Source organism: Vigna radiata, unplaced genomic scaffold, assembly GCF_000741045.1.
Source record: "Vigna radiata var. radiata cultivar VC1973A unplaced genomic scaffold, Vradiata_ver6 scaffold_108, whole genome shotgun sequence".
Lineage (NCBI taxonomy): Eukaryota > Viridiplantae > Streptophyta > Magnoliopsida > Fabales > Fabaceae > Vigna > Vigna radiata.
In genome coordinates this window covers 1,240,050-1,262,368 of record NW_014543429.1, presented here as the reverse complement: position 1 = coordinate 1,262,368, position 22,319 = coordinate 1,240,050, and the positions used below count along the sequence as shown (strand labels likewise).

The following is a 22,319-nucleotide window of genomic DNA, read 5'->3' as shown; positions in this document are numbered from 1 at the left end:
TAAATTTATACAGTAGACGTCGCCTATTGAGTGCTTTTGATGTCTTCTTCAACTAGAAGCCAAAGGTCGTGCATTTTTTATTCTTCTTTTATTTTTACTTTTTAACCATCCAATATAACGTCAAACATCGTAGGCTTTGGACTTTATGGGTCAATTTGTTCTTATCTAAAGCAAACGAGATTTATTAAGTTTTTCATTGAATGATGTTTGAACATCAAATTCGGCTGGGCTTCGACGTTCCTATAGGATGGTCGAGTTACTAACCATAATTGAAAGTGGAATTATATAAATATAGAGGGGAACATCAAACTTTTTAACTTCGATCCCTTCAAATATCACCTCGATAATTGAAAAGTACACAATTTCTCGGGGGCGGGATGTCAATTTGTTATTAATCAAAAGACACATATTAATTTTTCTATGATTGATGTTTGAACGTCAAAGTCGGCAGGGCTTCGATGTTCATACGACATGGTGGTAGTCAGTTACTAAGCATTATTATATGATGTACGTCATCGCTTCATCAATAAATATAGCTTGCATTTCACATAATCCCTTGCCTCCTGTTTCCATATTGAACATATTAGGATTCATGTTTTTTTATTTTCTTTGCATTTTCTTTTCCTAAGATTTTTAAGCATTTTTGTTCTTCATATTACAATTTGATAACTTTCACTTGAAAGTGGTTCATTCATCATCATTTCATATGAAGGAGCCCTTTCAAGTTCAAGTTAACAAAATGTTTTTATTTATAGAACACAAAAGCTTAACATATCTTACTAAAAAGGAAGTGCTTAGGAAAAAGAAATATTGGTCACAATATGTTTAATGTTGAAACAATTTTAAGATCTAAAATAATTATATAAAAAAGTTGTTCAACTTCATCAATCTACAACATATCAATCATTTTTGAAATTGTCTTGGAGTTGTCTACACCATTAGATTTCAGAGCTATTTGATTTCCTAAGCAACTCCAAGACAAAATAAATTTATATAGTTGACATCGCATATTAAGTGTTTTTGATGTCTTCTTCAACTAGAAGTCAAAGGTCGTGCATTTTTTATTCTTCTTTTATTTTTACTTTTTAACCATCAATATAACGTTAAACGCCATAGGTTTTGGACGTTATGGGTCAATTTGTTCTTATCTGAAACACACGAGATTTATTAACTTTTTCATTAAATGATGTTTGAACATCAAATTTGGCTGGTCTTCGACGTTCCTACAAGATGGCCGAGTTACTAAGCATAATTGAAAGTGGAATTATATAAATATAGAGGGGCACATCAAACTTTTTAACTTCGATCCCTCCAAATCTCACCTCGGTAATTGAAAAGTACACAATTTTTTTTTGGGGGGGGATGTCAATTTGTTATTAATCAAACGACATATATTACATTTTCTATGATTGATGTTTGAACGTCGAACTCAGTAGGGCTTCGACGTTCAGACGACCTAGTGGCAGTTAGTTACTAATAGGAAAAAGAAATATGGTTCACATAATCTTTAATGCTGAAACAATTTTAAGATCTAAAATAATTATATAAAAAAGTTGTTCAAGTTCATCATTCTACAACGTATGAATCGTTTTTTAAATTGTCTTGGAGTTTTCTTCTACCATTAGATTTCAGAGCTATTTCATTTCCTAAACAACTCCAAGACAAATTAAATTTATACAGTTTACGTCGCATATCGAGTGATTTTGATGCCTTCTTCAACTAGAAGTTGAAGGTCGTCCGTTTTTTATTCTTTTTTTTATTTTTACTTTTTAACCATCCAATATAAAGTCAAACGCCTTAGGGTTTGGACGTTATGGGTCAATTTGTTCTTATCTGAAACAAACGAGATATTTTAACTTTTTCACTGAATGATGTTTGAATGTCAATTTCGGTTGGTCTTCGACGTTCTTACAAGATGGTCGAGTTACTAAGCCTAATTGAAAGTGGAGTTATATAAATATAGAGGGGCACATCAAACTTTTTAACTTCGATCCCTCCAAATCTTACCTTGTAATTGAAAAGTACATAATTTTTAGGGGGCGGGATGTCAATTTGTTATTAATCAAACGACATATATTAATTTTTCTATGACTGATGTTTGAACGTCGAAGTCGGCAGGGCTTCGACATTCATACGACATAGTGGCAGTCAGTTACTGAGCATTATTACACGATGTACGTCATCGGTTCATCTATAAATATAGCTTGCATTTCACATAATCCCTTGCCTCCTGTTTCCATATTGAACATATTAGGATTCATTTTTCTTTTATTTTCTTTGCATTTTCTTTTCCTAAGATTTTTAAGCATTTTTGTTCTTCATATCGCAATTTGATAACTCGAACCTAAAAGTTGTTCATTGATCGTCACTCCATATGAAGGAGCCTTTTCAACTTCAAGTTAACAAAATGTTTTTATTTATATTATAGAAATGGTTAACATATCTTACTGAAAGGGAAGTGTTTAGGAAAAAGAAATATGGTTCACAATATGTTTAATGTTGAAACAATTTTAGGATCTAAAATAATTATATAAAAAAGTTGTTCAACTTCATCATTCTACAATGTATGAATCATTTTTTAAATTGTCTTGGGTTTGTATTCTACCATTAGATTTCAGAGCTATTTGATTTCCTATGGTGGAAACTACTCCAAGACAAATTAAATTTATACAATTTACGTCGCATATCGAGTGACTTTGATGCCTTCTTCAACTAGAAGTCGAAGGTCGTGCGTTTTTTATTCTTTTTTTATTTTTACTTTTTAACCATCCAATATAACGTCAAACGCCTTAGGGTTTGGACGTTATGGGTCAATTTGTTCTTATCTGAAACAAACGAGATTTTTTAACTTTTTCGCTGAATGATGTTTGAATGTCAATTTTGGCTGGGCTTCGACGTTCTTACAAGATGGTCGAGTTACTAAGCCAAATTGAAAGTGGAGTTATATAAATATAGAGGGCCACATCAAACTTTTTAACTTCGATCCCTCCAAATCTCACCTGGCAATTGAAAAGTACATAATTTCTGGGGGGCAGGATGTCAATTTGTTATTAATCAAACGACATATATTACTTTTTCTACGACTGATGTTTGAACGTCGAAGTCGGTAGGGCTTGGACGTTCATACGACATGGTGGCAGTCAGTTACTGAGCATTATTACATGATGTACGTCATCGGTTCATCTATAAATATAGCTTGCATTTCACATAATCCCTTGCCTCCTTTTTCCATATTGAACATATTAGGATTCATTTTTTTTTTATTTTCTTTGCATTTTCTTTTCCTAAGATTTTTAAGCATTTTTGTTCTGCATATTGCAATTTGATATCTCGAACCTAAAAGTGGTTCATTGATGTCATTTCATATGAATGAGCCTTTTCAACTTCAAGTTAACAAAATGTTTTTATTTATATTATAGAAATGGTTATCATATCTTACTAAAAGGGAAGTGCTTAGGAAAAAGAAATATGGTTTGCAATATGTTTAATGTTGAAACAATTTTAGGATCTAAAATAATTATATAAAAAAGTTGTTCGACTTCATCATTCTACAATGTATGAATCATTTTTTAAATTGTCTTGGGTTTGTCTTCTATGGTGGAAACTACTCCAAGACAAATTAAATTTATACAGTTGACGTCGCATATTGAGTCCATGTGATGTCTTCTTCAACTAGAAGCCAAAGGTCGTGCATTTTTTATTCTTCTTTTATATTTACTTTTTAACCATCCAATATAACGTCAAACACCGTAGGCTTTGGACGTTATGGGTCAATTTGTTCTTATCTGAAACAAATGAGATTTATTAACGTTTTCACTGAATGATGTTTGAACGTCAAATTCGGCTGGGCTTCGATGTTCCTAAAAGATGGTCGATTTACTAAGCATAATTACACGATGTACGTCATTGTTCATCTATAAATAATTATATAAAAATGTTGTTCAACTTCATATTTTAACAATGTATGCTTCGTTTTTTAAATTGTGTTGGAGTTGTTTTCTACCATCAAAATTCAGAGCTATCTTATTTCTATGGTGGAAACAACTTCAAAAATTTTTAAATTTTTATAGTTGATGTCGAGTATTGAGTGCATTGATGCAAATTCCTGGAGATTGACGTATTTTTTTTTAGATCATCGACGTCCTATATCTTGGAGGATTACCAAAGATGATGGAATACATTATAACCAAATACAGGAAGTTAAAAAGAAAAAAAAAAACAAGTAAAATAATGGAGAATGTTTTTGAAATTCATAATTGTTAACATTTTCCTCTAATTTTCCGCCATGCCTTCATGATAACAAAGAAATGACTTCGTTTAGAGGAGGAATTGAAGGAAAACCAATGGAAAAAGTTAACATGAATTTGGTGGCGGAAGTTATGTGGGATAGGTTTTCAAAGGGTCTACTTGAAATTCATAAGTGTTAACATTTTCCTTTCGTCTTCCATCATGCCTTCATGGCTAACAAAGAAATGTCCTTGTTTAATAAAGGAATTGAAGGAAAACGGAAGGAAAAAAGTTAACATGAATTTGATTACCCAAGTTATGTAGGATAGCTTTTCAAAAGGTACAACTTCAAATGAAATCCAAATCTATTAACCTATTTATTTGGTTACTCCCTTTATATTTCATTATTCTTTCAATCAAAGAATAATCGTCGAAAATCATTGACGATTGTTGTATTTGTAATAGAACGTCAAAGTTTTCGAGGGCACGAAGTGACGGGCATCGAATTGAAGGGCATTGGAGTGGTTGGGACCATTAATTGTGTGCTTTTACCAGAAGCCAAAGGTCGCTCAATTTTTTATTATTTTTTATTTTTTCTTTCAAACACTCACTTTAACATCCTAGTCCCATAGATCTTCGACGTAGTTTTCGTCAATTATAAGTATGCAAATAGATTTTTTACAATTATTATCAGTATCCAAAGAGATATTTTACTTTTTCACTTAATGATGTTTGAACGTCACTCCATTTTTTATTATTTTTTATTTTTTCTTTTAAACTCTCACTTTAACGTCCTAGCCTCATATATCTTCAACGTAGTTTTCATCAATTATCAGTATCCAAAGAGATTTCTTATACTTATTATCAGTATCCAAAGAGGTTTTTTACTTTTTCACTGACTGGTGTTTGAACGTCGCTCCATTTTTAATTATTTTTTTTCTCTTAAAATCTCACGTTAACGTCCTAGCTTCATAGATCTTGGATGTAGTTTTTGTCAGAAGTAGTTATCATCAGTATCCAAAGAGATTTTTTACTTTTTCACTGAATGATGTTTGAACGTCGAATTCGGATGGGATTCGATGTTCATTCAAGTTATTGAGCATAATTACACAATCTAATGTCCGTCATCGGTTCATATATAAATATAGCTTGCATTTCACTTAATGCCTTGCTTCTTGTTTCCGTATTAAACATATTAGGATTCATATTTTTTATGTCCTTGTCATTGTCCTTCTCTTAGATTTCGTAACATATCTGTTCTTTAAATTGTAATTTGCTCACTTCAATTTTAATGTGCCGCATTCAGGCCTCAATTCATATGAAGGTGGCCTTTGAAATTGAAGTCAACAAAATGCTTTTTATAGTACAAAAATGGTTCACAATATGTGTTGGAAAACATGTAGGCTTCGTTTTTACACCAAGAGGAGGGGGGGTGAATTTGTGATGTTTCAAAAACAAAATCTTTTCGCAATCTTTTATTAAAAGTATAAACCTTTTTGAACTTTCTTAAAATGCAAGTAATGAAAATTTATATGCAGTTGAAAAGCGTAGTTGACTGCGTAAAAGATAAAGTCGACTAGAATTAAAGAGTGCAGGGATAGAGAAAATCAAACACTGATTTTTATACTGGTTCGGCCAACAATGCCTACATTCAGTGTCCTTCCAACCTAGGAAGCAAATGCACTATAATGGTTGCGGTTTTTACAACAAGGAATTTATAGAAGACCTCACGTCAAAAATATAAATCTCCTCTCTAAACCAAAACCAAAATATAGCTGCAATAACCAAAACCAGACTTGCAGCAAGAATCCCCTCTTCTGCAATCTGAAATCACGTCGAACAATCCTCAACGTGAACCCCTGTATCACAACAGGTCCAATTCCAACAGTCTTCACAGGATGCCAAGCCTTCACAAAATGCAGCATTCTTCACAAGATGCAAAGCCTGCAAAGATCAACTCAGAAGCACCTTCTTTGTGCACTATTTGATCAAGCAATGAGTGTGTAAGCTCTCTCCCTTTGAATCTCTCTCAAGAAAGATCACCACCGTCTTCTTGGAGTATTCTTGGAGCTGTTAACACAGAATTCAATCTAAAACAAGCATGAAAATGTTAGATCATCAAAAGTCTTTGAACAATTCGTGTTCAACCAATTTATAGTTTTCTGTCAGTCAGATTGTTTCTCAGTCGAATAACCTACTAATTCAGTCGACTGTATTATTACAATTATAACAAACAGTCAACGTAGTGGCTGTCAGTCAACCAAAATCAACACACATTTAATACAGTTGACCAAGTCATCAATGCTTAACTAACTTTTAAAAATATAGCCATTGGAGTGCACAAGCATAATAGAATTCCAAAATAGATCAAAGATACAATCGAATGTACACTGGACAAAGTCGAATGACACATGCAAAAACACTTTGAAATTCTTTTCAACTCAAAACATCACTTAGCACTGATTCTCAAAATTCGTACAAAGGTTTTAGCATAGTCGAATCCATTATCAAAGTAGTTGACTGTACTATAACTTTGTCACACAGTTATAAGTTCACGAAAGTGCTTGTGATTTTTCACTTTAAAAAATGTGCAGTAAAATATATGTGATAAAGCATTTCACATTGAACATAAGCATGTAAGCATGTTCCACAAATATATATGAAACAATCAACATTGGAACAAACATCACAGTACATCAAACATGTTCAGCAGATATATCAATCAGTACAACATAAGAATATGTAATGCAGCAACACATGTACTATTATTAAGCAAAGTGTTGTCATCATCAAAAACTAGATTGATATAGAGTTTGTGTTGTCAACAATCTCAATAATCTCCCCCTTTTTTTATGATGCACAACTATGATTAATAACTCAACCATGTTTGCACAATTCAATACAAAACAGAGTAATAGCATATAGCAAAAGTTTTCACAAAGTTCAATGACTCTACATTAGCAACATAATATCAGGCAAATGAAGTATGAGACAGAATAGAAGTATGAGATAGAGTCTCCCCCTTTCACAAAGCTTTTATACTTTCTCTCATACTTTCATGTATCTCTCCCCCTTTGTGCATTAACAAAAAAGGAATGCTCTAGATATATGTGCAGATTTGAAAACAGAGATGCATAAGAAAGATATGCAATGTATGAAATACAATGATGCTCTCACAATCACAATTTAATCACATTACAATGTTAACTCCCCCTGAAATGCATGCATGTGATGTCAAATGTGTAAAGAGTGATACTCCCCCTGTCATTATGCATTATAAAATCAAATCAGATGCACAATGCAGAATATCACAGATTAGTCAACAATTTAGCACATAGTTGTATCAAAGATAAGATATCAAACGATTTAGATAAGCAATGATACAAACTTCAATAATCTCACAATATTATCTCAATTAATATATTTGCAACAGATAATAGCAGAGATAATAGCAGATTTATATGATTTAAGCAATCAGTAGAAATAAAAACAGATTCCAGATATGGAATTTTTAACCCTGTTATACGCAATCGAATGCTTTAAATCATTAGTCGAATGCATTGCTTCTCAAATGTTGAATTCCATTTGTAGCTTCCAAAGCAATGTCCTTCCTGTAAAACCCTTGAACAACCTTTTCTAGATCAAGCATTTTGGTTAAGCAAGAATTATAATCGAAATAACAGAAGTCAATATGTAAACAATGTATGACAGAATAAGCATAGTTGACTTTATACAGATCACAATTGAATCAATCAATCAGTGTATCAGATATTATTCAAACAGATTAAAAACAACTTGATTGATTCAAAATACTGATTTCATTTCCTTGAAAAAGGATATTACAATAATAGGATCATAACAAAGAAAACAAAAAAAAGAAAGACACAAAAGATATGGCATTATAAGCCATACACAAAAAAAAAACATCTTATGACACTAGACACAACAGGACAAGAGACTGATGGCTAACATAAATCAGATTCACACCACTAAACCAGTTATCCCCTGTTATACACGAGAGTGCATAGTGTTGCCTTCATTAGTCTCATCTTTCATTCCTCTATGAATTAACAAGTCAACTTTTTCTTCAAGCTGATTAAGTTTGTTTTCAATATTCTGAAGTTGATGGGTAATAGAGTTTTTATGTTCAAGTGTGACAGAGGTATTCCCATACAGGTATAATAAATTTTCTTCACCCTTGAAGCACCATCCTCGTAGTGTTCTAGTCAGTCCGAATGAAATCAGAGTATTCTGATTTATAATGTTTGTGCAGTTACACTTGATACATCAAGGCATGATGTAGGCTGGTAGATCCGTGAGTCGAGAGGTTGATGGAAACAAAACAACCGAAGCAATCCAATGGAACAGTAACAATAGTGTAGTGCCGAGACAGATCTGGAGTGGTTGCTGGAAATGGAGTTTGATGGATATGAGGTGGTGGCTGGCAGCGGAAAGTGTATGCAGTAGGAAGGGGAATGGAGGCTAGCTTGTGTGGAATGGTTCACAACTCAGACGGCTCCCTCAAGAGGAAGAAAGGTTCAATGGAGGTCAAGCTTTGAAGTGACTCTTGGAGAAGGAATTTGCTATTCATTTCAGCAGAAATTCTTTACTATCATCCAAAAGCAAGTGATACAAGTTATACCAAGGAGGTTTTATAGCTCAACCTCTCGGCCTTGCATGGAAGGAATTCAGATCCACAATTTACGGATCTCATTCCAGCTAATCAACCATGTGCTAAATGTGTATGGCTTCTAGAAAGCTTTATGAACACGTGAAGAATATGCTATGTGCCTATGGAAAAGTAAACACTAATACCACCCCCTTTTATGATAGGCACACCCCTCTTTACTTAGCCAAAAACCCATTTTACCCTTAACCATGTCTTGGCAACTTTGTAGTATCTCCTTGATCTCCAATTTTCCATCCAAAGATAGCAAAGAGTACTTGACCTTTTAGAGAATGCTCTTCTTGAAGCTTTTTGGCCATTCCTCTTGTGATAGGTCCTATGATGCTAGACCCTCTTGTATCATCCCCTCCCTCTTGAGAAGGATTTGTCCTCAAATCCAAAGGATCTTCATCTTCACTTGCATAACCTACAAAAGGTTTAAGATCAGCAACATTGAAAGTAGCATGAACTCCATATTCAGGAGGAAGATCAAGTTGATAAGCATTAGGATTAATCCTCTTTAAAAATCTAAAAGGGCCATCTCCTCTAGGATTGAGTTTGGGTTTTCTTAGGTGAGGAAATCTTTCCTTTCTAAGATGAACCCAAACTAGATCACCTTCATTGAAGATCAACTCTTTCTTTCCTTTGTTATGTTTCTTGGCATATTTCTCATTTTGTTGTTGAATTTGTACTCTAACCTTTTGATGTAATTCTTTGATAAACTTAGATTTAGATACCCCATCTTGATGAACAAAATCAATAGAATTTGGAAGGGGTATTAAATCCATGGGTGTTAAAGGGATAAAGCCATAAACAACTTCAAAAGGAGACAACTTAGTAGTTCCATGAACTACTCTATTGTAGGCAAACTCAACATGAGGAAGGTACTCATCCCAAGACTTGTGATTTCCCTTAAGAACTACCCTTAGTAAAGTGGAAAGAGATCTATTGACTACTTCAGTTTGACCATCTGTTTGAGGATGGCAAGTAGTAGAAAAAGATAACTTAGTCCCTAATCTAGACCATAAGGTCCTCCAAAAGTGACTAAGAAATTTTGTATCTCTATCCGAAACTATTACCTTAGGTAGACCATGAAGTTTAACCACATCTCTAAAGAATAGCTTTGCAATGTTGCTTGCATCTTTTACTTTGTGGCAAGGTATAAAATGAGCCATTTTGCTAAATCTATCTACCACCACAAAGACAGAATCAAAACCCCTAGAAGTTTTGGGAAGTCCTAACACAAAATCCATACTTATCTCTTCCCAAACGGTTGATGCAACATGCAAAGGAGTATAAAGTCCATGGGGCATTGATTTAGACTTGGATTCCAAACAAGTAATGCACTTAAAACAATGCCTTTGAACATCCCTTCTCATGTGAGGCCAAAAGAATTTTTCTTTCAACATGCCAAGAGTCTTTTCTACCCCAAAATGTCCCATTAAACCACCCTCATGTGTCTCTTTGACAAGGAGTTTTCTATGGGATCCTTGAGGGATGCAAATTTTTCCTTCTTTAAAAAGATACCCCTCTCTCACATAAAATCCTCCTTGAGACTTGTGAAGACATTCCTCATACATATGGGAAAATTTAGGATCTTGGGAATATAACTCATTGATGTTATTAAAGCCAAGAATGTGAGCTCCCAATGTGGCTAAGAGATTAATTTTTCTTGATAAAGCATCAGCCACCACATTGGATTTTCCTTTCTTGTATTTAATAACATAAGTGAATTATTCAATGAATTCCAACCATTTAGCATGTCTCTTTTGTAACTTGTGTTGACTCTTCAAATATTTTAGTGATTCATGATCACTATGAATGATAAACTCCTTGGCAACAAGATAATGTTCCCAAGTTTGAAGAGCCCTCACAAGTGCATAGAGTTTTTTGTCATAGGTGGGATAATTACAAGAGGCACCATGAAGTTTTTCACTAAAATATGCAATTGGGTGTCCTTCTTGTAATAATACAGCACCTATACCAAATCCTGATGCATCACATTCTAGCTCAAAAGTTTTGGCAAAATTTGGCAAAGCTAGAATAGGTGCTTGTGTGAGCTTCTCTTTAAGAAGCTCAAAAGATTTTTGTTGTTTTTCCCCCAGTGGAATGTAACATCCTTTTTCACCAACTCATTGAGGGGTGAAGCAAGACTAGAGAAGTTAGGAACAAATCTTTTATAAAAACTTGCCAAACCATGGAAGCTCCTTACTTCTCCTACATTCTTTGGAGGAGGCCAATCTTGTATAGCCTTTATTTTTTCTGGGTCCACATGAACCCCATTTTTGGTGACCACAAATCCAAGAAATATGACACTATCAACACAAAAGGTACACTTGTCAAAGTTTGCAAACAATTTGTGTTTTCTAGGAATTGTTAAAACAACTCTCAAATGATTTTCATGAGTTTGCAAATTTTGACTATATACCAAGATGTCATCAAAGTAAACAACTACAAACTTCCCAATGCAATCCCTAAGGACATGATTCATAAGTCTCATNAATGTGCTTGGAGCATTTGTAAGACCAAAAGGCATAACTAGCCATTCATATAATCCAAACTTGGTCTTAAAGGCAGTTTTCCATTCATCACCCTCTTTAATTCTTATTTGGTGCTATCCACTTTTTAAATCTACCTTTGAAAATATTTGTGCTCCATGCAATTCATCCAACATATCATCAAGCCTAGGAATGGGATGTCTATACTTGATTGTGAAGTTGTTGATAGCCCTACAATCACAACACATGCGCCACTTCCCATCCTTCTTTGGTACAAGAACCACTGGTACAACACATGGACTTAGACTCTTTTGAACTAAGCCTTTATCTAGCAACTCTTGGACTTGGGTCTCAATCTCTTTAGTTTCTTGGGGGTTTATCCTATAGGCAGGCCTATTAGGAAGAATTGCCCCTGGAATGAAATCAATTTGATGTTCTATTCCTCTTATAGGTGGAAGCCCTTTTGGAATTTCTTTTCGAAATAGATCATCAAATTCTTTCAAAAGTTTTTGAATGGATGGAGAAAGAGTTGAAGTCTTTGAATCACTAGATGTGCATGTAAGTGTCCCTTGACAAAGAAGAAGGTATGAAGGTTGCTCAACTTGAAGTGTATTGATTAAAGTCTTTTTGTTTAAAAGGACTTCATGTTGAGTGACCTTAGGTGGCACACTTGTCTCACCACTCTCCTTTCTTTTTTACTTTCTCTTTTGGTCATGTTCTTGCTTTCTTAAAGACTTCATTTGTGCTTGATCCTTAGCCACTTGGGTAGGAGTCAAAGGATGAAGCACAAACTTCTTGTCCTTTTGATGGATAGTGATGGTATTGGTTAGACCATGATGGATAGTTTGATGATCAAATTGCCATGGTCTTCCCAATAACACATGACATGCTTCCATGGGAACTATATCACATAAAACTTCATCTTTGAAGTTCCCAATGGAAAATGCCAATTTCACTTGATTCTTGACTATTATATCCCCATCTTCATTTAGCCAATGAAGTTTGTAAGGTTTTGGATGGGGTATAACATCAAACTTCAACTTCTCAACCAACCTTGTGCTACAACAATTGCAACAAGAACCACTATCAACAATGAGAGAACAATGATTTTCTTGAATTTTACATCTTGTATGAAAGATGTTCTCTCTTTGTGATAGGTGTTCTAGACTTGGTTGGTTGCTAAGTATCCTTCTCACCATGAGAAGTTGTCCATCATCAGCATATATTTCCTCTTCTCTTTCTTCTTCCTCACTCTCACGTTCACTAGTTGGAGTGTCACTTTCACTACTATAAATGTCCTTGCCTTTCAAAATGATGTTTCTTTTTGTAGGACAATGAGTAGCTACATGACCCCTTCCTAGACATTTAAAGCACTTGATTTCACTTGTTCTTGTGTGTGAGGGTGTCTCTTTCTTGGGTCTCTCTTCTATTTTGGCTAGATGTTTAAATGGCTCTTTTTCTTTAAAAACTTTCTTTTCAAAAGTAGGTTGAACTTGAATTCTTTTAGAAGAAGATTTTCTCAAGTTTTGTTGTTCTACCTTTATACACATTTGAACAAGATCATTCAAATCTCTATAAGGTAGAAGTTCAACCCTATCTCTTATGTCAAAACTGAGCCCACTTAAAAATCTAGCTAAAGTAATTTTTGGACCCTCTACTATGCCTGGCCTCATCATATATAACTCCATCTTTTGTCTATATTCCTCAACTGTCATAAACCTTTGTTGTAACCTTTGGAGTTTATCCATGAGTTCTCTATTGTAGTAGGAGGGAATGTGTCTCCTCCTAAGGGCAGACTTGAGGTCATTCCAATAGTGGATGGGAGGGGCTTGATGTCTAAGCCTCTCTTGGACTAAGGCAGTCCACCAATACATTGCATACCCTTGAAAGCTTAGGGTAGCTAGAGAGACCTTTCTCTCTTCACTTACTTGGTGGCAAGCAAATAATTGTTCCACCTTCATTTCCCAATCAAGATAAGCCTCAACATTGTCCTTCCCATGGAAGTGAGGCAACACAACATTGACTTCTTTAGGGGGTGGGGGTGCATGAGAATTTCTCCTATGCCTCCTAGAAATAGAAGGCTGATGAGGGTAATAATCACCCATACTCAAAGATATCCCTCCCTCTTGAGAGTTTTCACTCTGACTTCCCCTAGACTTACTTTCCCTTATCAATCTTAATTCATCTTGGATAACAGCATTTTGAAGCTCTCTATTGACTCTTTCTTGATTCATTTCCTTTCTCATCTCATTGAGTTGATTGACTAAAGTTTGAAGAGTAAAATTTTCTTTTTGATTTTCACTATCACTAATCCTAGGAGAATGCCTTCTAGACATTATGGTGGACTTAAATGTTATTCTTGAAATAAAGACTAAAGATTGTCACTTGAAAGCAATATTCCAGGTAAGGGAGGTGAATCACTAGGATTGCTTAAGTACCAAGCCTTATCCTTGCCAAATATGCTTCTAGCTACTTACTAGAGTCCTTAGATCAAAATCACTCTTAAATCCACTTAAGTCTTAAAGACAACAAAGAAGACACAAAGCAAAGAAATATAACCTAGACTCTAAATTCGGACCCTTATGAGAGCTTCCTATTCGCACAAGATATATGCTATCTAGTCGAGAATTGGAAAAACAATTAAGGTGAGGTCTCCTAGGTGAGGCTTAGACTTTGGATCTAAGACACACTCACCGTCTACTCAATTTTAGGTTATGAGACTTCTTTGAGTCTAGTTACAAATGAGGGAAGAGCACTTGTGAACTCTAACACCTCACTTGCTTGGANTTGGAACTTTAAAAAAAAAAAAACCAGAAAAACCAATGAAGATTACAAGGAAACTTGGTAAATTGAAAAGGAAATGAGAAAAGGCTAAGGAAATAATGGATGCAGCTTTGGTTGCTCTCAATGAACTTGAATCTACTGGATTCACACACAATTCTCTCAGCTGCAAGGTGCTTAAACAAGGGAATTGAATTTCTGCAGAATGGAACTCTGTTGCAGCCTGTTGGATGGACAATTCTGGACAGAATTGGTCACGGCTTTCATTCTACAAGAGCCAACTTTAATCACTTTTCCTCACCAATTGAACTTCCTTTGATGCTTCCACTTGTACTGAGCCATCTGAATGATAAACCACCTATTCAGCAACACCGGTTAGCAAAGATATAATCTGCAGCACTGCCAGTATTTGCAACCACAATGACAGCAACACAATGCCTTTTATCAAACAGGTTGTGTGCAGAATGGCCAATAACTCAAAATCAAGCAATTAATCGGCTAGCAAACAAGGAAGCACGTCAAAATGATCTTAGGAAGGGCTCTAGAGTAGATTAGAAAAGCAATAAAAGACCAACAATGTCAATTGACTTCGAATTAGCTATTCAATGCAATGGACCCAAACTGTTTGTGAAAATGCCACTGAGAATCTGTTTTTGATGCAGAAAACTTGGTTTAAATCTGCTGATCAAAAATTCAACTCGGATGTATTGGTTCCTACTGTCTTTTACTATGCTTTCATTTCTTGTGCATATTCAAATCATATTGTTTTGGAACCAAGACTCTTACTACATCCTCAATTCATAAAATCAATCAAATACAATTTTTTAAGAAAAACTGAAACAACTCTGGATGCACTGCAGTGTTACGGATTTGACTCAGAATCACAAGTCACATAGGTAAATTACACAGAATAGCAATTGATCAACTTAAACAACTTCTAGCAGATTTGAATGAATAAACCAAATATGTTTGACTACACTTGCAACTGAAATTTGATGCTTATCAATATTGAACTATAGCAGTTCTGTATCAACAAGTATAAATCAGATTTAGCTAAAATTTGGAGGAATTGATATATGCAAACTTTGCAGAACTGACCATATGCACTTTATATTGGTTCAAACATGTTTAGTAGGTGAAAACAAACTTGTTTGTTCAGGTTTATGAACTAAAATCAATGCAAAATAGATTTTGGCTAGTTCAGTTCTGATGAAAGCAAAACCAACAACTATAGTATCCAAATTTTAGAAACAAGTGTAAATCTGACTTTGGACCTTACAAATGACTTGAAAACAGTTAAAGAATTTTGCTCCAAATGGCAGAATTGTCAAATAGATGATTGGCAATGATCTAATGCTCAATCCACTCAACACACAGAATTGACCACACAAAGAACTCTGCAACTCGGTTTACTACAACTAATACTTGCAACTGGACTTTCAACAGTAGGACCAGCTTAAATGCATAGTAAAAATCATGCTCAGTCCATATGTACACTGTTTCAGATTCATATAAACATATATCCAGGATCAAACAGCAAAGTGAAACAGATTTGGTCAATGTAGCAGTAACACTACTGCTGACAGAATTACCAGAAATGGAAATGTTCAGATCTGAGATGGATGGCACAAATTAACACCTGAGCTCCTCTCAAAGGTCATTGCTCTTACTCGGTGTAGCCAAATCCAATACAATACAACTAGTTAAAACTTGGTTTAAAAACCAGATTGGATGACAGAAAAGCAATTTAACTGGACATGACTAAGACAAACTGGAAATGATGCTCAAATTAACAAAAAGACTCAAAACAGCAAAGATTTAACCGAATGAAAATGCAAATGACTCAAGCAACACAGCTAGTATCAAGAAAGACTCAAAACAGAACCTATTGCATAGCAAAATGACTTGAACATAGATGAACACAGAATCAAGACAATGCAGGATTTTTTGTTGACAGTATGGAAATGAAAAAGGAACAACACTTATCTCACGATTATGGTATAAACCTTGCTCTGAATACCACTTGATACATCAAGGCATGATGTAGGCTGGTAGATCCGTGAGTCCAGAGGTTGATGGAAACAAAACAACCGAAGCAATCCAATGGAACAGTAGCAATAGTGTAGTGCCGAGACAGATCTGGAGTGGTTGCTGGAAATGGAGTTTGATGGATATGAGGTGGTGGCTGGCAACGGAAAGTGTATGCAGTAGGAAGGGGAATGGAGGCTAGCTTGTGTGGAATGGTTCACAACTCAGACGGCTCCCTCAAGAGGAAGAAAGTTGCAATGGAGGTCAAGCTTTGAAGTGACTCTTGGAGAAGGAATTTGCTATTCATTTCAGCAGAAATTCTTTACTATCATCCAAAAGTAAGTGATACAAGCTATGCCAAGGAGGGTTTATAGCTCAACCTCTTGATCTTGCATGGAAGGAATTCAGATCCACAATTTACGGATCTCATTCCAGCTAATCAACCATGTGCTAAATGTGTATGGCTTCTAGAAAGCCTTATGAACACGTGAAGAATATGCTATGTGCCTATGGAAAAGTAAACACTAATACCACCCCCTTTTATGATAGGCACACCCCTCTTTACTTAGCCAAAAACCGATTTTACCCTTGACCATGTCTTGGCAACTTTGTAGTATCTCCTTGATCTCCAATTTTCCATCCAAAGATAGCAAAGAGTACTTGACCTTTTGGAGAATGCTCTTCTTGAAGCTTTTTGGCCATTCCTCTTGTGATAGGTCCTATGATGCTAGACCCTCTTGTATCACACTTGGACTTTCTTTCTCCTTTCATGGTAACTCCTTGCTCTTCAAGAATCTTGCTTATGAATAATGCATACGGCAAGTAGATTGATTTGTACAATGCATTTTCAAATATATGGTCTTTCAGTACTCTTATCCAATTGGTAGGGATATTATTCTTGAGCATGTACAGAAGAAAGATGTCTTCAGTTGTCATCCTTGAATCAGATATCCTTCCCGGAAGAATTACAGAGGCCAAAATGTGAGCCATTACTCTTTCTTCAATCTTAAGTCCTTCATGATCAAAGTTCCTTATAGCATAACGGTCATCAGGTGATCTTAGTCGTTCTTTGTAGATATCTTTCTTCCTTAGTAAACTATCTTCCTGTGATAGAATTAGATGAGTGGGCTCATTTTCAGCTCTTAGACCAATCGTATCAAACCAGGTATTATCATCAATCACAATGTCAACACCTTTAACTCTGGAGTGAATCTTTCCGTCCACCAGTTTCAAGTTGTGATAAAATACTCTCACAAGGTCGGGGTACCACCAGCCCCTCAGTTGAACCAATGATGAAAGATCATGAGATTGCAACCAACTCGGAAACATGAATCCTTCTCTTTCAAATAGATTTAGATCAATGAACTTTGGTTTAGTGACAATCTTTATAGTTCCATGAGTGAATCTTTCTCGAACGTCATCGTCACTTATCCATCCTGTAGGATGAACCCCTCTTTCAGCAGTTGAGATAATTTTGAATTGCTTTGATAAGGATGAAGCCATTTCAAGAGAATAGTTCCTCCTTAGAGTAGACAAGGGTTTAGGTAAAGTTGTGTGATATTGACTTAGTATCAGTCATCAGACCCTTTTAAAGACTCAGACATGGTAACAAAAAAAAATATTGAATCTAAAAATAGAAATTTACTAAAGCAATTACTGAGCATAGGCGAATGTCTTAAAATATAAGACGAATGAGATTCTTGAAAAACATTTTAAAACAATTTCAATCAATCAAACAATCAAGCATACAACACAAAAAAACATACAACAACAACCAATCAATATAAGCATGATGCAGCAGATAGATACAGTTTTACCAGTTGAAGATACTCAAGATTTTTGATGTATTCCACAATTGATTCATTCTTGAGATCAATCTGCATCAGCTTTGTATCCTACAAAACAACTAAGTTTTGGTTGTTGGTACCCATTTTACTTTGGGTCCATGATTGTTAATCCTTGTTACTTGTTCCTTTGGTATCCACACATATAATCCTTTAAGAACAACAACATTTTTGTAATAACAGTTTCTAACAATATGACCAACACAATTACAATAGAAACATGCATTTCTCGTAGCTTGCCAAACAAGGTAGCCATGTTCATAGTTGTAAGATCTTTGGATTCAGAGATTGTTGTGACTTTTGGTTGCCAATTCCTGTTCAAACTTTTCAAAATCTTGATGTTGATCTCTTCCTTATCAAACACCTTACCGAGAGCCATTACATGATTTACAATGTGAGTGAATCGTTTCTGCACATCATAGATGTTTTCTCCAGCCTTCATTCTGAACAATTCATACTCTTGTATTAAGGAGTTCTTTCTAGCTCTCTTGACTTCATCCGTGCCTTCATGAGTTACCTCTAAGACATCCTACATTTCCTTTGGAGATTTGCATTGAGATATCCTGAAAAATTCATCAATTGTCAGTGTAGAGGCAATTATATTTCTAGCTTTAACATCATACTGAGCTTTTCTATTTTCATCAGCAGTCCACTCAGTAAAAGGTTTTAAAACAGTTTCTTTATCAATAGTTTCCATAGGCACAAATGGACCATTCAAAGTGGCATCTAAAATTCCTTTATCTTGCAATTCAAGAAAGATTTGCATTATGATTTTCCAAAAAGGATAATTTTCACCAACAAACAAAGGTGGTCTGTTTGTTGAAGCACCTTCACCAAAATTTTGAAAACAGGAAGCCATCCCCAGGTTTTATAGTCGAATGAGATAAAAACATAGTCGAGTAAATTTTCGAATATCTTATTGAAACCAGCTCTAGTGCCAATTGTTGGAAAACAGGTAGGATTCATTTTTACACCAAAAGGGGGGTGTGAATTGGTGATGTTTCAAAAACAAAATCTTTTCTCAATCTTTTATCAAAAGTATAAACCTTTTTGAACTTTCTTGAAATGCAAGTAATGAAAATTTATATGCAGTGTTGGGACAAATCGGATAGTGTACCGAGTCGCACAAGTAATATAAAATGGTAAGACCAAGTATCGTATCCCAGAGGACTCTCGGCGCTGAACAGTTGTGTGAAAACAAGATTAATTAAGACTTACAATAAAATAGATCATGGATTGTATTGGAAAAATAATAAAATAAAGCAAAGTAAAATTGATCAATGGCAAAAGAACACAGAGATGAATGCAGGTTGATTTATATGAGATGAGTATGTTGTTGGGGTTAGACTTCACCGAGTTCCTTCTCATGTATATAAGAATTCTTCTTTATTCATGAATGTCAACGTCCCTCACTAAAACACTTAAACACGATCCCTCGGTGTCAACACCCAATTTCGTCCGGATGACTAGATAAAAAGATTTTTATTTTTTTATTATGTCTCATCTTTCTTTCTTTGTTTATTTATTTATTTTATTATTATTGTTCCATGACCCTTTATTACTTCAAGTATATTTAGCGTATCTCATTTTAATTTTACTTGTTCTTTATTATATTTCATTATCATTACATTGACTTATTTTATTTTATTTATTTATTTATTTATTTATTTTATTTTTTTATTTTTCATTTTTATTTTTATTTTATGTTATTTTATTTTATTTTATTTGTTTTTCTTCTCTCTCTTATGTTAGTTATATTTTATATCTACTTTTATTTTCCTAGTATATTGCTTTATTTTGATTCTGTTTTTATTTTTATTTTACGTGAATGTATATAATTATGTCACGTTATTATTCTGATTGCTACGTTAGTTTATTGTATTTAGTCTCTTTTAAGAAAAAATAAAAAAAATACAAGTGAGACGCAAGATTAGCTCTTTCTTCAAAATATCATATTCCACGACAAGCATCTCTGCACATTACTGCAATCAAGTAACTAACTGCCAATCAGTTACCAAAATGGAAAGAATTTTTTTAATTGTTTCCTTAATCGATGCAATTGAAACATAAAAGGAAGAAAGTAATAAGGAAGAAATACTGGAGGATATGCCCGGATTAACCAGAAAGGAAATAGAGGAACGTTTTTCTTGGAATGGAAATTAGTTTCATAACAGGAGACGAGATTGATGATTCAGGGGATCTGATTTCCTTTACGAGGAGGAAATTGACGAGGAGGATTGACCATTTTTGCGAGAACAAAAAAGAAAGGGATTCTTCATTCAAAAGGGGAGAGAAAGCGTTATTGAGGAAAAAAGAAAGAAAACAGAGGGGACGATCACCAAAAATATTGGAGACGCACGACGGTCATCGATCATCATTACTTGTTAGGAAGGGACTTTACGGCCAGAGGAGAGGTAGACCATTCGCTTTCGTCAGCTTCTTTCACCGGTGCTTTTAAAGCTGCGAAGGTAAGGTTCCATGTCCAAGCTTTTAGTTTCACATGAATGCATGCTCTCTGTTATGTCTGAATATGAATGAATGGTATTTAATGAGTGCATATAGTTGGGTTTGTCTTCTCTGGATATGGATGAATGATCTTTGATCAGTGCGCATAATTACCTTCGTTTTCTTCATGGTATACTGTGTTAATCAAAACTGCATCAAAATATATTTTCAAGGCCAACAAAATTCATCAGATAAGACAATAGGAAATAAGCGTATACTTTTCGAGCATCAGGTTTCAATGTCATTTGCTTACACCTAGAAAATGAAGCATTGCCACAAATCTGTAAACAGTTACAGAACCTACCATTCCCATCCATCCTATGGAACTCTAAGTATTGTCACCAAAAAAAAAAACATTAAAACTAATCACCGAAAACAAAGATCAATTTCTAGTGCCCAACATACACTCCAATGTTTCCAAGCCCAGTAAACCCAAACATCAATTGATAGATAAGTTAACCACTAAAGCAAGGAAAATGCCTTCATCCTCGACGGTGGCGGTGAGGGTTGCTGGATTTTTTTGGCATTTAGGAGACGAGTAGGAATTCTTCGAATGGAGAGGGAGGAGAGTGACGCTGGTGGCGCCGGTAAGGAGGCGAATTCCGGCGAGTGCAGCGACGGCCATCGTCGACGGTGGTCGATTTCGTCGGTGGCGATGGAGACTCGTCTCGGTGGAGTTACGGTCCTTCCCTCTTACGCGTGGGCAGGTCCTGTTGGTGACGGGGTCGTCAGCGACACCTTGGTTCGAATAACGGCAGCTCCGTCGGTGATTCGCGTGCCGGCGCGATCCTGGTTTGTGATCTGGAGGCGGCGGCGGCCAGCTTCAGTGGAGGCGACGGGAACGGGGAGACGTCGGAACAGAGACCGGTTCGCGCACAGAAGAAAGGACGAGAGTGGCGGCTTGCGGTGGTTGCTCGCGACGGTAGCGATGGAGACACGGTGGTGACGTGGTGGTCGTTGGAGGAAGGTGGCAGTGTGCGACTCCAACTCTGCGCAAGTGGTGCGAGAGAGAGGGGTGGGAGGTCTCTGAATGACGAAATGCAGAATGGGGGAAGGAGTTTCGAACCCCTTGGGTTTTTTAGGTTAGGAGAAGGACTGGGCCAGGACACCTGGGCTAATTTTTTTTTTTTTCACACCCCTTTGCCTCTATCTGCAACCCCTTTTTCTTTAGACTCTAGCCCACCTTGCCAGTCAGCCAAACCTATCCTCATCCGCACCCCCCGCTCTCACCCTCTCACCCCTACCTTCGTTGGGCTTCAACCCCTCTACCTAAAACACCCTTTCTTTCCCTGCACCCCCTTTTTTTATCTTCACACCTCACTTCCGTTTGGGCTTTGGGCCTGGTTGTTTTATTTATTATTATTTTGTTTCTTTAATTTATCTTATCACTAGTTTATTTTATCTATCTATTTCTATTTTGTTATCTTTTTTTAATTTCGTCTTATATACTTCCAAATAAATGTAAAAATCAAAATTAGTTTTAAAGTCTAAGCGCAGGTGTGACCATTCTGTCGGCCATGCGCTGAAAACTTTTTCTTTTTCTTTTGAAAAAACTAAAATTATTTTTAAAGTCTAAGTGCAGGTGCGACCATTCTGTCAGTCATGCGCTTAAAACTTTTCCTTCTTTTAAAAATAAAAACTAAAATTATTTTTAAAGTCTAAGCGCAGGTGCGACCATTCTGTCGGCCATGTGCTGAAAACTTTTCCTTCTTTTAAAAACCAACCAAATTTATTTTAAAAGTTTAAGCACAGGTGCGACCATTCTGTCGG

At 35.5% G+C, this 22,319-nt stretch overlaps 2 pseudogenes; one reads left to right on the top strand and one right to left on the bottom strand.

Annotated features, from left to right (window-relative positions):
- Positions 1 to 8,713, top strand: part of LOC106754405 — a 29,143-nt pseudogene extending 20,430 nt beyond the window's left edge.
- Positions 8,714 to 9,099: 386 nt separating this feature from the next.
- LOC106754404 lies at positions 9,100 to 13,637 on the bottom strand (annotated as a pseudogene).
- Between the last annotated feature and the right edge of the window lie 8,682 nt (positions 13,638 to 22,319).